Genomic DNA, 12,322 nt, shown 5'->3' with positions numbered 1-12,322 from the left:
ATGTACGCACATGCACACACAACTGAATGTAAAAAGTAATCCCTCTTGAAGCAGGAGTCTGTCCCTAAGAACAAAAAGTAGAATTAAAATAGGTCTTTCGCAAGGATTTCATTAGCGCGTGGCCACTCTGGAAAATGGCACTCTACAAATTGTTTATATAAGGTAAGCAGTAAACCGTACTGCTAATGTGGCGAGGCCTTGAGCACGCCCGTTTTCCTTAACTCGTTCTTAAACCTATGTGAACCCAGGGAAAACACCTTGTCAACAATCACTGGAAGCCAAAGATCACTGTCGCAATTCTGGACTGGTCTCCACGTGTAGCGGCAACAAGAAGAAGAAGAAGAAGACTGTCGCAATTAATCGTGAACTCCGATGAGTTTTAGTTCAAAGAAAAGGGTGTCATATTGAATGCACCCTCTAGTAATCCGTTTGTAAAGAAACTACCTAAGTTTTGTTGGTTTGATCTAAATAATGAATTATAAGAAAATCATTTATTATGTAATGTATTCTATATTATAGAATGCATTCTATAACGTCCCGAACTGCCTTCTATGATAAAATGCATTCTATTTACACAAAATACCAAAATGCTTTTTATGATAGAATGCGTCCTTTAACGTCCTGAAATGCATTATAATTTATATGCATAATGTCCCGAAACTACAACAGGCCAGCCCCGCAAAGAAAAGCAGAACTACACACACACACACACACACAGCCACACACACGCACAGAGAGAGAGAGAGAGAGAGAAAGAGAGAGAGAGAGAGAGAGCGAGACAGAGACAGAGAGAGAGACAGAGAGAGAGAGAGACAGAGAGAGAGAGACAGAGAGACAGAGACAGAGAGACAGAGACAGAGAGAAAGAGAGAGCTGTGTGTGAGAGTGTAGATCTGCTTTCGAAGCAGGGACCATACCGAGCTGGCCTGTAGAAGTTTTGTGGCGCTTTATGGAATGCATTCTATCATAAGAATGCATTCTATCATAAGAATGCATTGTTGGACGTTATAGAATGCATTCTATAATAGAATACATTTCTGGGCAAATGACAAGTATGATTGAATGCATTCTATATTATACAATGTTTTCTATTTTATAGAATGCATTCTATAAATATAGAATGTGTTCTATGATATGGAATGCATTCTTTAATATAAAATGCATTCTAATTTCTATCATAATTTTCTAAAATATTTCATTATTTAGATCAAACTAACCAAAACTTACAAACGGATCGCTTTTAACTCACGTGATCTCAAGCTAAACCTACGTGAACCGAAGGAAAACACCTTGTCAGCGACCATTGGAGGCCAGCGATCACTGTCAAAACCAATCATAAACTCCGATGAGAATATTTTCAAACGAAAAGGGTGTCATATTGAATGCACCCTGCATACACTGTTAGCGGCAATGGCAGATCCAAGCGGATCAGCAGCGTGTTGTCTGTTGGCCATGCTTTGACTAAAGCTGGCCTCAGTGTTTACGGCACTACTCTACCATAACGAATGGAAATTCTGAGGAGACTTAGTTCAGGAAAACATTTTATCATTGCAGGCCTCAGCACTCACTGAACTTAAAAATATGTATATATATTTTTTCCACCTTTTAAGGTGAAGACTGCAAAATAAGGCAGCATTCTCAAAATGTAACTGCGCTGTATCCCACAGAAAGCTTAAACTTACATGAAGTGCATCCACAAGGTTTCGTCGCATTACTGTTAGCTCCATCTCCAGAAAGTGAACTGCCTCAGCCAAGCAGTACGGTTCCTGCACACACAAGATGCATGTTAAGAAATCAAACACTATTTTACTGAAGTTCCACATCGTAGCAACACTGACAAGTGTTCTGATTCTCATACTTTTGTTTATTGTGAAACTGTGTATCAACATTTAGATTTCTGTCAAATGTGGAAGGAGAGGGGGCTGGCTCTGTGTGTGTGTGTGTGTGTGTGTGTGTGTGTGTGTGTGTGTGTGTGTGTGTGTGTGTGTGTGTGTGTGTGTCCGTCCACATATCATATATGAGTTTGGCGACTGTCTGGTGTGTTTTGCACGGAGATATTAATTTTGAAACAGAGTATTTCAGCAAATAGTATAATCAATGATTCCGCAACCGCCGGCACAATTGGCCTAGTGGTAAGGCGTCCGCCCGGTGATCGGGAGGTCGTGGCTTCGAACCCCGGCCGGGTCATACCTAAAACTTTAAAATTGGCAATCTAGTGGCTGCTCCGCCTGGCGTCTGGCATTATGGGGTTAGTGCTAGGACTGGTTGGTCCGGTGTCAGAATAATGTGACTAGGTGAGACATGAAGCCTGTGCTGCGACTTCTGTCTTGTGTGTGGCGCACGTTAAATGTCAAAGCAGCACCGCCCTGATATGGCCCTTCGTAGTCGGCTGGGCGTTAAGCAAACAAACAAACAAAACTTATCAGATCAATTTGAAAGTCAATATTTCTCTGCAAAACTACACACTATATGCAAATGCAGGACATGCGTACCTTGGTAAACACGTCTGGGTTGCCGTCAGTGCCTCCTGTTCATCCTCAGTGCAATTCAGAAGAAATGTGCGCAGGTTACGCCCACATCGATTCGCCACATGGGCACATCAGCTCAAACGGCTTCCCAGTTCCCTGAAAGTGTGATAGATCTGTGAAATCAAATACAACCAAGCATGCATAGAATTATTCTAAATTGCGCACACAATCAACCTGGCCACTATTAGTATTATGATGAATGTATGCTGTTTTTAGCCTACCGCTTCACTTTATCTAGCGTGCAGATCGTACATCTATGATCTAACCAAAGGAAGAAGAAGAATCCGAAAATCTGCAAATGTATTGCTGACCACAGGCGGAAGGTATCGTTCACTGGACCACCATTATAATTATAAGGAACCCCTGGACATACAAGTATAACAATAACACAAAACCAAGCACATCAACCAGAATAAAAAAAATCAACATCAAATTGAAATAGAGTTTATTTACCAACGCAGAACTAATGTAAAAGGTCCACTGATCAGCTGAAACCGTTGCGACAGCAAAATTAGAGAAATTGTCTTAAAACGTCCACAGATACAAGTAACGGGAACATGTTACAACAAAAATACGAGTGACTAAGCTTAGATGAATATTAATACAAAATCTCAGCAAGCAACTTACAGATATAACAATCGGAAATCCTGAGCCAAATCAACGCAGCGACAACGCAGACAGGTCCACAGATCTAAAAGTGTCAACGTTCTTTATTGGTCCAGCTGAAGCATGATGGGACAATTAGTAACATTATTAAATTGTAAAAATAAAAATGCTAATACTTACCGCTTATTAGATGTCTCAGATGAAATAAATGTTTGATGAAAAAATATAAGCACAACACGATTAAAAACAAAAACTAAAAAACGTCCCGCAGCGGTCTAGGGGGTATAAAAATTATATACTCTAAGCGACGCTAGATCCCGACGAGTCTCCGTAGCTCAATCGGTAGAGCGCTGACATGGCAAGGCGAAGGTCTCGGGTTCGAATCTGCTCATGGCCCAAATATTTTTAATGTATTATTTTATTCGGAGCATGACTAAAAGACGAAGTGGAACACTTGTGGAACACTTGTTGAACACGTGTGTTCACCTGGTGTTCCACTGTGCAAAAAAGTGTTTACCATGTGTTCCAAAAGTGTTCAGGTAGCAGAAGATGCTTCAGGATAACACATTGAGAACACTTTCTGTGTTCCAAAAGTGTAAAAATGTGTTCACCCTAACACTTTAAGTGTTCACCCTAAACACTTTCAGTGTTCTCAAAGTGTTATAAAATTTAGAGTGTATCCTCAAGCTGTTTTCTCCTTCTCCGACTATTTCCTGCAAACTACCTTGGATGGATTCACTTTCGGAAGAGGTAATCATTATACACGCGCGAGCAAACACGAGCCGCACGAGAAAGCGTAGATGTACTACAGTACACAAAGGTGCATGCGCGCACAGCGACTCCGCATACACAGAAGCGCACGCACACACGCACGCACGCACGCACACGCACGCACACACACATAATTATACACACAACCAAAATTACAAAACACTCTCGTTCTCTGTTTACAATGTAATTGGCCAGATGGCCTATAAAAAGACATCTGTCTGAGTCTCAATAATCTTCGGGTCTGTCTCCCTCTGTCCATCTCTCTCTGCCCCCCCCCCCCCCCCCCTCTCTCTCTCTCTCTCTCTCTCTCTCTCTCTCTCTCTCTCTCTGTCTCTGTGTGTGTGTGTGTCTCTCTCTCTCTCTCTCTCACTCTCACAAACTCTCTCTCTCACTCACTCTCACAAACTCTCTCTCTCTCTCACTCTCACAAACTCTCTCTCTCTCTTACTCTCACTCTCACAAACTCTCTCTCTCTCTCTCTCTCTCTCTCTCTCTCTCTCTCTCTTTGTTTGCAAGGACAGATTGTAAGACTAGGCAATGCCTAAAATCTCCATCCTTCTGTAATAAAGTTTAATCAATCAATCTCTCTCTCTCTCTCTCTCTCTCTCTCTCTCTCTCTTACTCTCACTCTCACAAACTCTCTCTCTCTCACAAACTCTCTCTCTCTCACAAACTCTCTCTCTCTCACAAACTCTCTCTCTCTCTCTCTCTCTCTCTCTCTCTCTCTCTCTCTCTCTCTCTCTCTCTCTCTCTCTCTCTCTCTCTTTCAGAAATCGGTGAAACTCACAATGATCAGCATAATTAATTCAGGCGCCGCTTGGCCAGGTCATCATAGTCTACAGTGGAAAAAAAAGTTGTTTGTGCTCCCGCTTTTTGCCCCCGTCCAATCAGTGCTTGCAATTCTATTTTCCGATCCAGGAAACCGGTAGTGTTCACTCCCGTCAAAATACGAGATGATGCTTTCACTCGGAACCAGACTTTACTGAAGCGAACTATCACTGGAATAAAGGAACGGTCCTCACACACGTAACTATTAATGCTGTGTCGCCCAAAACAAATAACGGTTTTGGGTGTGACAAAAAAAAGAACAGGGCCGGAGTGCTATGTTAATTATGAGCAGTTCTTCCACACCCATTTAAAAAATATGACACTACCAGCATGTTTCCGCATATTGAGCCAAAATGTTTTGTTTTGGCAAATCGACGTTGCAGTTCCGGAGCAAATGATCAACATTTCTTTGCGAATTTGCGTTCAAACGTGTTTTTCCCATAATATAACAATGCACAGCTCGAAAATATGGCCAAGAACAAATCTATGGTACTTCGAAGAAAGAAGAATAACAACATTCTTGTCCAATACGACTTGCAATTTACCGTGTGCGCTGTAAAATCTCCCTACCTTCAAAGCAGACAAAAAGCAGACATCTTCATTTTCTTCCAAGGGAGCAATCGTTGGTCATAAAGTCTTGCAGGACCCAACCATACTTCTGCACGCTTTCTTTTCTTTTCATATTCAGTTGCTTTGCAAAAATGAAATGTCATTGGTTTTCTCAACTTGTCAAGTCAGTCAAAACGACAGCAGAACACAGAACTGGGAAATGACACTGATTGAAATACGAAAGATCTTCGATGATGAAAGTATAAATGACGTCATGTGGTCACACCTATCTCGAGAACTAAGCGTCGCTCAGAACCAGCGCCCTTCCATTATATTTACGAAATACAATATCGATTAAAAATAGCCAAGACGTCTCTTTTTGACCCTCTCTTTCGAGGTGAAATTTCTAGCGTCAAAACAAAATTCGAAAAGACGTCATAGCGTGCAAAGTGGCGTCACGTAAAACATCATGGCTCGCGTACGAAGAAGTGACAAAGAATTTCGAGAACAAAGTTTGTCTCGGTGACTTCAACACATCAGCAGTAGAAAATGAATCGCCAGGCTGTGCATGTGTCGGAATAGTATATCATTCAGCTCTTGGGACGATTTGATTTTTGATGGCCACGAGCATCACTTTGAAGACACACTCCTTTTCCTAAAAGTTCGGCTCAACGTCTCGCACCTGGAGTGGACCCATTTTTACATTATATAAGAGCATCCTTCCACTTGGTCACATACCAAAAAGACCGGCACGGTTGGCCTAGTAGTAAGGCGTCCGCCCCGTGATCGGGAGGTCGTGGGTTCGAACCCCGGCCGGGTCATACCTAAGACTTTAAAATTGGCAATCTAGTGGCTGCTCCGCCTGGCGTCTGGCATTATGGGGTTAGTGCTAGGACTGGTTGGTCCGGTGTCAGAATAATGTGACTGGGTGAGACATGAAGCCTGTGCTGCGACTTCTGTCTTGTGTGTGGCGCACGTTATATGTCAAAGCAGCACCGCCCTGATATGGCCCTTCGTGGTCGGCTGGGCGTTAAGCAAACAAACAAACAAACAAACATACCAAAAATCAACACCCTGCCTGCTTGCCGAGGTGAGTTTGGGAATTTGTGATTAATTAATTTCTTTAAAAAATATATAAACACTTGCAGCTTTCAAAACAATTCTCACTAGTGCACAGAGCGCACCCAGGCCTTTCATTTTCGGTATGTGACCAAGTGGGAGGGTGCATGGTCTCCCATATAAAAGCCCAGCGAAATCTGAGATGGACTATGCCTCAGTTTTACTGGTGCTCTGCGATGCTGCAAAATGTCGCTCTCAGTAATTGGGTCTAGAAAATGTCGTTCAGAATCATGTGGGATTTGACATAAACCCGTAACACCCCTCCGCTCCACCCCAACTCTTCAGTTTTACAGTTACCGTCTTTCCTGCTTTGGCGGAAAATAAACAGACGATTTTCGGAAATAACTCTGTCGGGTTTGTATGGGTTGTGAAAGAGTGAATTCCCTTGCTTTTACCTCATAACTCATAACTCATAACATTTTATTGATCCAACAAAGGAAATTAATTTAGTCATCAGCACATATAGGTCATTAATTAATAACTATAAAAGAATAAAAGAAGAAAATTCATAAAACCCATGATATAAAAATACCCTTTTTTCTTGCACACCTGACACACCGACACACCAATACACATGCATACATGCCTACATACATACCTACATACATACCTACATACATACCTACATACATACCTACATACATACATACATACATACATACATTCCATGTTAAAGTGTAGTTAAGAACATCACAGTAATTATATCATTGTTTGGATTAACAGATAAGTTTTTATGTAAATGATGATAACAACAATCCATAATTAACGCTATTGCACTACCTGCAACACGCGCTGCTTTCCCAGTGTTTCCGACACACCCCTCGCTAGTGATTGGCCCTCCAATGTTTGTCCGGGTAAAAAGCAAGGGCATTCACTCGTTCACAACCCATTCAAACTCGACGGAGTTATTTTCGGAATTCGTCAATTGCTCACGGTCAAAGAACTATTTTCTTGAAAAACAGGAAGGTCTTGTGTCTGGACTTCTCACAACACTTGACACAGTTCTAAATGTCAGCCTGTAACGGAATGCACAGGAAGTCAGTTTGCCCGTCTGTCTGGTGGGGGAGGAGGGGGCGGCACTGAGACGGCTCAAAACCAAGGGCATAATGCTTGTAAGAATATATTTATATATCACAGCCATCAGTGCGATGATGGTGGATGGTAAACAACAGAAGAAAAAGTCAGATTCAAACAGACCTCAGTGATTGGCTTCGTTTACCAGGAAGGCCAAGAATTTGAAGCCAGAAATGGAAGGTGGGAGTGGTGACGTACGGCAGGGATGGAGGAATGGATGGAGGAATGGATGGAGGAATGGATGGAGGAGGGGGGGGGGGGGCTTAAACAGTTACGAAAGCAAACAAAACAATTATACCAGGAGGGACTAAGGTCTAGATCAGGAAAAGGGAAAAACAAAGACGATGAGACAAAGATCACACTGATTCATTACACAAATACAGTCTAACCTGCCTGTAACGACTACACAGGGGACCGAGCAAACATGGTAGTTATAGGCAGGTGGTCAATATGGAATGGTAAATTAATCAGAAAAACCCTCGACGGCCATCCTGTCAGATGGTCAGAATGGGTGGTTGTTGCTGAAAGGTGGTCGCCATGACAGGTTCGACTGTACAAGTATTTTCAGAAAGACAAACAAATGGACAGATGGAAATAGGTGAACGGTTGCGACAGAAGAAAATACTTAAACTGAAGTAAACACAAAAGTAGTGTGTGTGTGTGTGTGTGTGTGTGTGTGTGTGTGTGTGTGTGTGTGTGTGTGTGTGTGTGTGTGTGTGTGTGTGTGTGTGTGTGTATGCGAACGTAAGTGCGTGCGTGTGTGTGTATGAAGACACGCATTCACGTGCATAATGCCTTCAAGCTCCCATGTGTGTGTGTGTGTGTGTCTGTGTGATTGTGTGTGCGTGCCTGCGTGCGTGCGTGCGTGCATGCATGCGTGAGTGCGTGCGTGTGTGAGTGCATGCGTGCTTGCATCTGTCTGACTGTTTGCATGCAGTAATGTGAACTTAGGCATGTGTGCCCGTGTATTTGCGTCCCTGAGTAAATGCATGAATGTTCGTACGCTCATCTGTCTGTTAGTCACCCAGTCTGGCGGTCTACCTGAGCGCATGAACGTTCGTACGCTCACCTGTCTGTTAGTCACCCAGTCTGGCGGTCTACCTGAGCGCATGAATGTTCGTACGCTCATCTGTCTGTCAGTCACCCAGTCTGGCTGTCTACCTGAGCGCATGAACGTTCGTACACTCATCTGTCTGTCAGTCACCCAGTCTGGCTGTCTACCTGAGCGCATGAACGTTCGTACACTCATCTGTCTGTCAGTCACCCAGTCTGGCGGTCTACCTGAGCGCATGAACGTTCGTACGGTCATCTGTCTGTTAGTCACCCAGTCTGGCGGTCTACCTGAGCGCATGAATGTTTGTACGGTCATCTGTCTGTTAATAGTCACCCAGTCTGGCGGTCTACCTGAGCGCATGAATGTTCGTACGGTCATCTGTTTGTTAGTCACCCAGTCTGGCGGTCTACCTGAGCGCATGAATGTTCGTACGGTCATCTGTTTGTTAGTCGCCCAGTCTGGCGGTCTACCTGAGCGCATGAATGTTCGTACGCTCATCTGTTTGTTAGTCGCCCAGTCTGGCGGTCTACCTGAGCGCATGAACGTTCGTACGGTCATCTGTCTGTTAGTCACCCAGTCTGGCTGTCTACCTGAGCGCATGAACGTTCGTACACTCATCTGTCTGTCAGTCACCCAGTCTGGCGGTCTACCTGAGCGCATGAATGTTCGTACGCTCATCTGTCTGTTAGTCACCCAGTCTGGCGGTCTACCTGAGGGCATGAGTGTTTCTAAAAGTACGAGAACAAAAGCGAGGAGGAAGGAGCTGACTATATACGGGCAAATACAACACAGGTCAGGCTGCTCTCATTATACAAACATCATCAGATAAACAAGGGAAGGGGAAACGGAGACAAATGGGAAGGGGGAGGGGGGGGGGTGTATGCGAACATAATCGAGACAGAGGGTAGGGGGATGGGTCGTGACATCATGCACATATAATCTGATAAGCTAAGGAAAGGGGACGGGGGGGGGGGGGGGGGGGGGGGGGAAGAAGGGGATGGGGTCAATTTACAAACATAGTCCAGTAAGCAAGCGTCAGGCGGATAGGGACAGAGGGTAGGGGAGGTGTGTGGTGACAATATGAAAACAAAATCAGATAGGTAGGGACTGGGGGAGTGGGAGAGAAGAAGAGTACATATTGATCACTGACAGGTAATCCAGCCTTACTAATCTGTGGTGGATCGAGAAAATGTCCCAGCTGACGGGCAAATAAACGGAAAGATGAAAATAGGTGAACTGTTATGACAGAGAAAGGTACAAAAACTAGAGTAAACAAGACTCTGGTGCAACGGCACTACGACTGATATAAACATCCACAAAACACACAAAATGGACGCATTGATTCACAGACACACACACACACTCACACACGCGCGCACGCACACACACACATACTCACACACACACACACACACACACACACACACACAAACACACACGCACGCACGCACACACACACATTCATACTCTCACACACACACACACACACACACACACGCACACACACACACGCACACGCACGCACGCGCACGCACGCACGCACGCACACACGCACATACATACTCAAAAACAGACACACACACATCACACACACACACCCATCAACCATCACCCACATACCCTCTCTGCTCACCACCCCTACCCCACCCCCACCCCCATACACCCCCATACAACCCAAGCACAAAAGAAGAGCCAACAACCAGAACATATCTTCCACGCAAGAAGAATCAAATCAAACAAAGAGAAAAATCAAGGGTGAAAAATGTCCGGGGCCTGCGTCTAATGAGCCCCGCATATGCCTTGTGCGAAACGGAGTCTGCCTGCCAAGCAAGCGTGCATAATCCCGTCTCCTTTCTCCATAACTCACCAATCGCGCAAAGCAATTTAATAGAGCCTGGCCAATAACCGGTGCTGACTGTTTGTGATGTGTGAGATCTTCTTCTTTTTGCTGCACTGTCGAACCGACATATGGACGGACACACGCAAAAGCTTTCTATATTATCTCTAGGTTTAATGCATGCACACAAACATACACACACAGGCACTCATTTTGTTTGCCATACTGGTTGTTTTTGTAAACAGTTCTCTCTCTCTCTCTCTCTCTCTCTCTCTCTCTCTCTCTCTCTCTCTCTCTCTCTCTCTCTCTCTCTCTCTCTCTCTCTCTCTCTCTCTCTCTCTCTCTCTCTCTCTCTCTCTCTCTCTCTAATGTCTGAGTAGTTTAACGCCTTTTGACTTACCAAACTTAGTATTACGTCAAAAAATATGCTGTGCATTGTATTTTCTGAACATATTTTTGTTACTCTATTGCTACATGTTCGATTGCCACCAGCTTGTATTTATAATTACCTGCATAGTATGCATTTGATTTTATGAATAACCACATATGTATGCTCTTCATGCCTCGTCTTTATCATCATCATCATCATTATCATCATCATTATCGTCATCATCATCATCATCGTCATCTTTATTATCACGTTTTCCGACCTCCTTTTGTTGGTTAACTTTTTAACTTTTTAATTTTAATTTTAATTTTTTTTATTTTTTTTTTATTTTATTTTTTATTTTTTTTTATTTTTTTATTTACTTTTTTTTTTATTATTTTTTTTTTTTTTTTTTTTTTTTTATATATATAATTGTGTGTCTATGCGTCCCAAGGACAGATTGTAAGAAAAGGCGTAGCCTTAAATCTAAATCCTTGTAAAATAAAGTTCAATTCAATTCAATTCAATTCAATTCTCTCTCTCTCTTTTTCTCTCGGACCATATGGACCTAATGCTATTATGGACCTAATGCTATTATCCTTCCGTAGTTCCCTCCCTCCCCCTCCCCCCTCTCTCTCTCTCTCTCTCTCTCTCTCTCTCTCTCTCTCTCTCTCTCTCTCTCTCTCTCTCTCTCTCTCTCCCTCTCAAATGTCACGGTCCTGGTACCTTTCGTGTGTCATCCCAGTCGCAATAATGGTTGATTTGTGACCAAAGAGAAGTTCATTCATGCATAAAATATTAGAGCCAGATTTATGGTATCATTTTAGGCAACAACAAAAAAATAGGTCTGTTTACGGTAACATAGGCCAAAAAAATGGGGTCAGTAGGTCGGGATTTTTTTTTTTTTTTTCCCCCAAAAACCATATTTTTACGTTATTTTGCTAAAAAAAAAAAAAAAAAATTTTCTCCCCCAAATGCCAAAAAAAGTCTAGGGTCGCGCGAACAAAATAGGGTCGGTCGGGTTACCGTAAACAGACTATTTTTTTTTTTTGGCCTTATGAAGCCAGTAAACTCTTCTATCTTGCTGCTCCTTTCCTGTTGATACAATCATGGAAATCGCAAAGAGTGCAAATATTTTGGGGTTACTGTCAATCAATTACATCATTACATGGGGAACAGGCAGACCATTTGTATTGTACACAAGCCGTCAATAAGGTAACAGTTACATCATTAAATACAGTAAAGTGTTAACATTTCTACATTGTGAAAATGCCTGTGTGTGCACACTGCGCACAGCGTTTAGTCATATCAATAGGAACGGCAGGCGCAAGTCATTTCACATAACCCCAGAACGAATTTCTCCCTGTTTCGCCACATTTCGCGTAATCCAACATGAATTTGTGTACTAAAAAAACACAAAGCCCGAAATAGTGCGAGATTTTCAGACTGGAACCGAGTTTCAAAGAAATGTCGTCAGACTTGTGATGTCCTCATAAGGTTTTTTTGTTTGTTTGCTTGACGCCCAGCCGACCACGAAGGGCCATATCAGGGCGGTGCTGCTTTGACATATAACGTGCGCCACACACAAGA

At 43.1% G+C, this 12,322-nt stretch overlaps 1 protein-coding gene and 1 long non-coding RNA gene across 7 annotated transcripts in view; both read right to left on the bottom strand.

Annotated features, from left to right (window-relative positions):
- Positions 1-3,871, bottom strand: part of LOC138961476 (uncharacterized) — a 5,188-nt gene extending 1,317 nt beyond the window's left edge. Inside the window, exons 1-3 of one of the 3 annotated variants that reach the window (XR_011454197.1) lie at positions 3,155-3,871; positions 2,492-2,623; positions 1,682-1,765 (exon numbers count right to left, since the gene is read on the bottom strand). This is a non-coding gene — a long non-coding RNA (uncharacterized lncRNA). Of the gene's footprint in view, positions 1-1,681; positions 1,766-2,491; positions 2,959-2,980; positions 3,125-3,154 lie in introns of those variants that run through there. The other 2 variants (XR_011454198.1, XR_011454196.1) reach the window with 2 other exon arrangements.
- Positions 1-12,322, bottom strand: part of LOC138961478 (alpha-mannosidase 2C1-like) — an 83,310-nt gene that overhangs the window by 11,780 nt on the left and 59,208 nt on the right. The gene's annotated exons all lie outside the window — the stretch shown is intronic.

Source organism: Littorina saxatilis, linkage group LG3 (assembly GCF_037325665.1).
Source record: "Littorina saxatilis isolate snail1 linkage group LG3, US_GU_Lsax_2.0, whole genome shotgun sequence".
In the NCBI taxonomy this organism is placed as follows: Eukaryota; Metazoa; Mollusca; class Gastropoda; order Littorinimorpha; family Littorinidae; genus Littorina; species Littorina saxatilis.
Note: the sequence above shows the minus strand (reverse complement) of the source record. Positions and strands in the feature narration are given on the sequence as shown.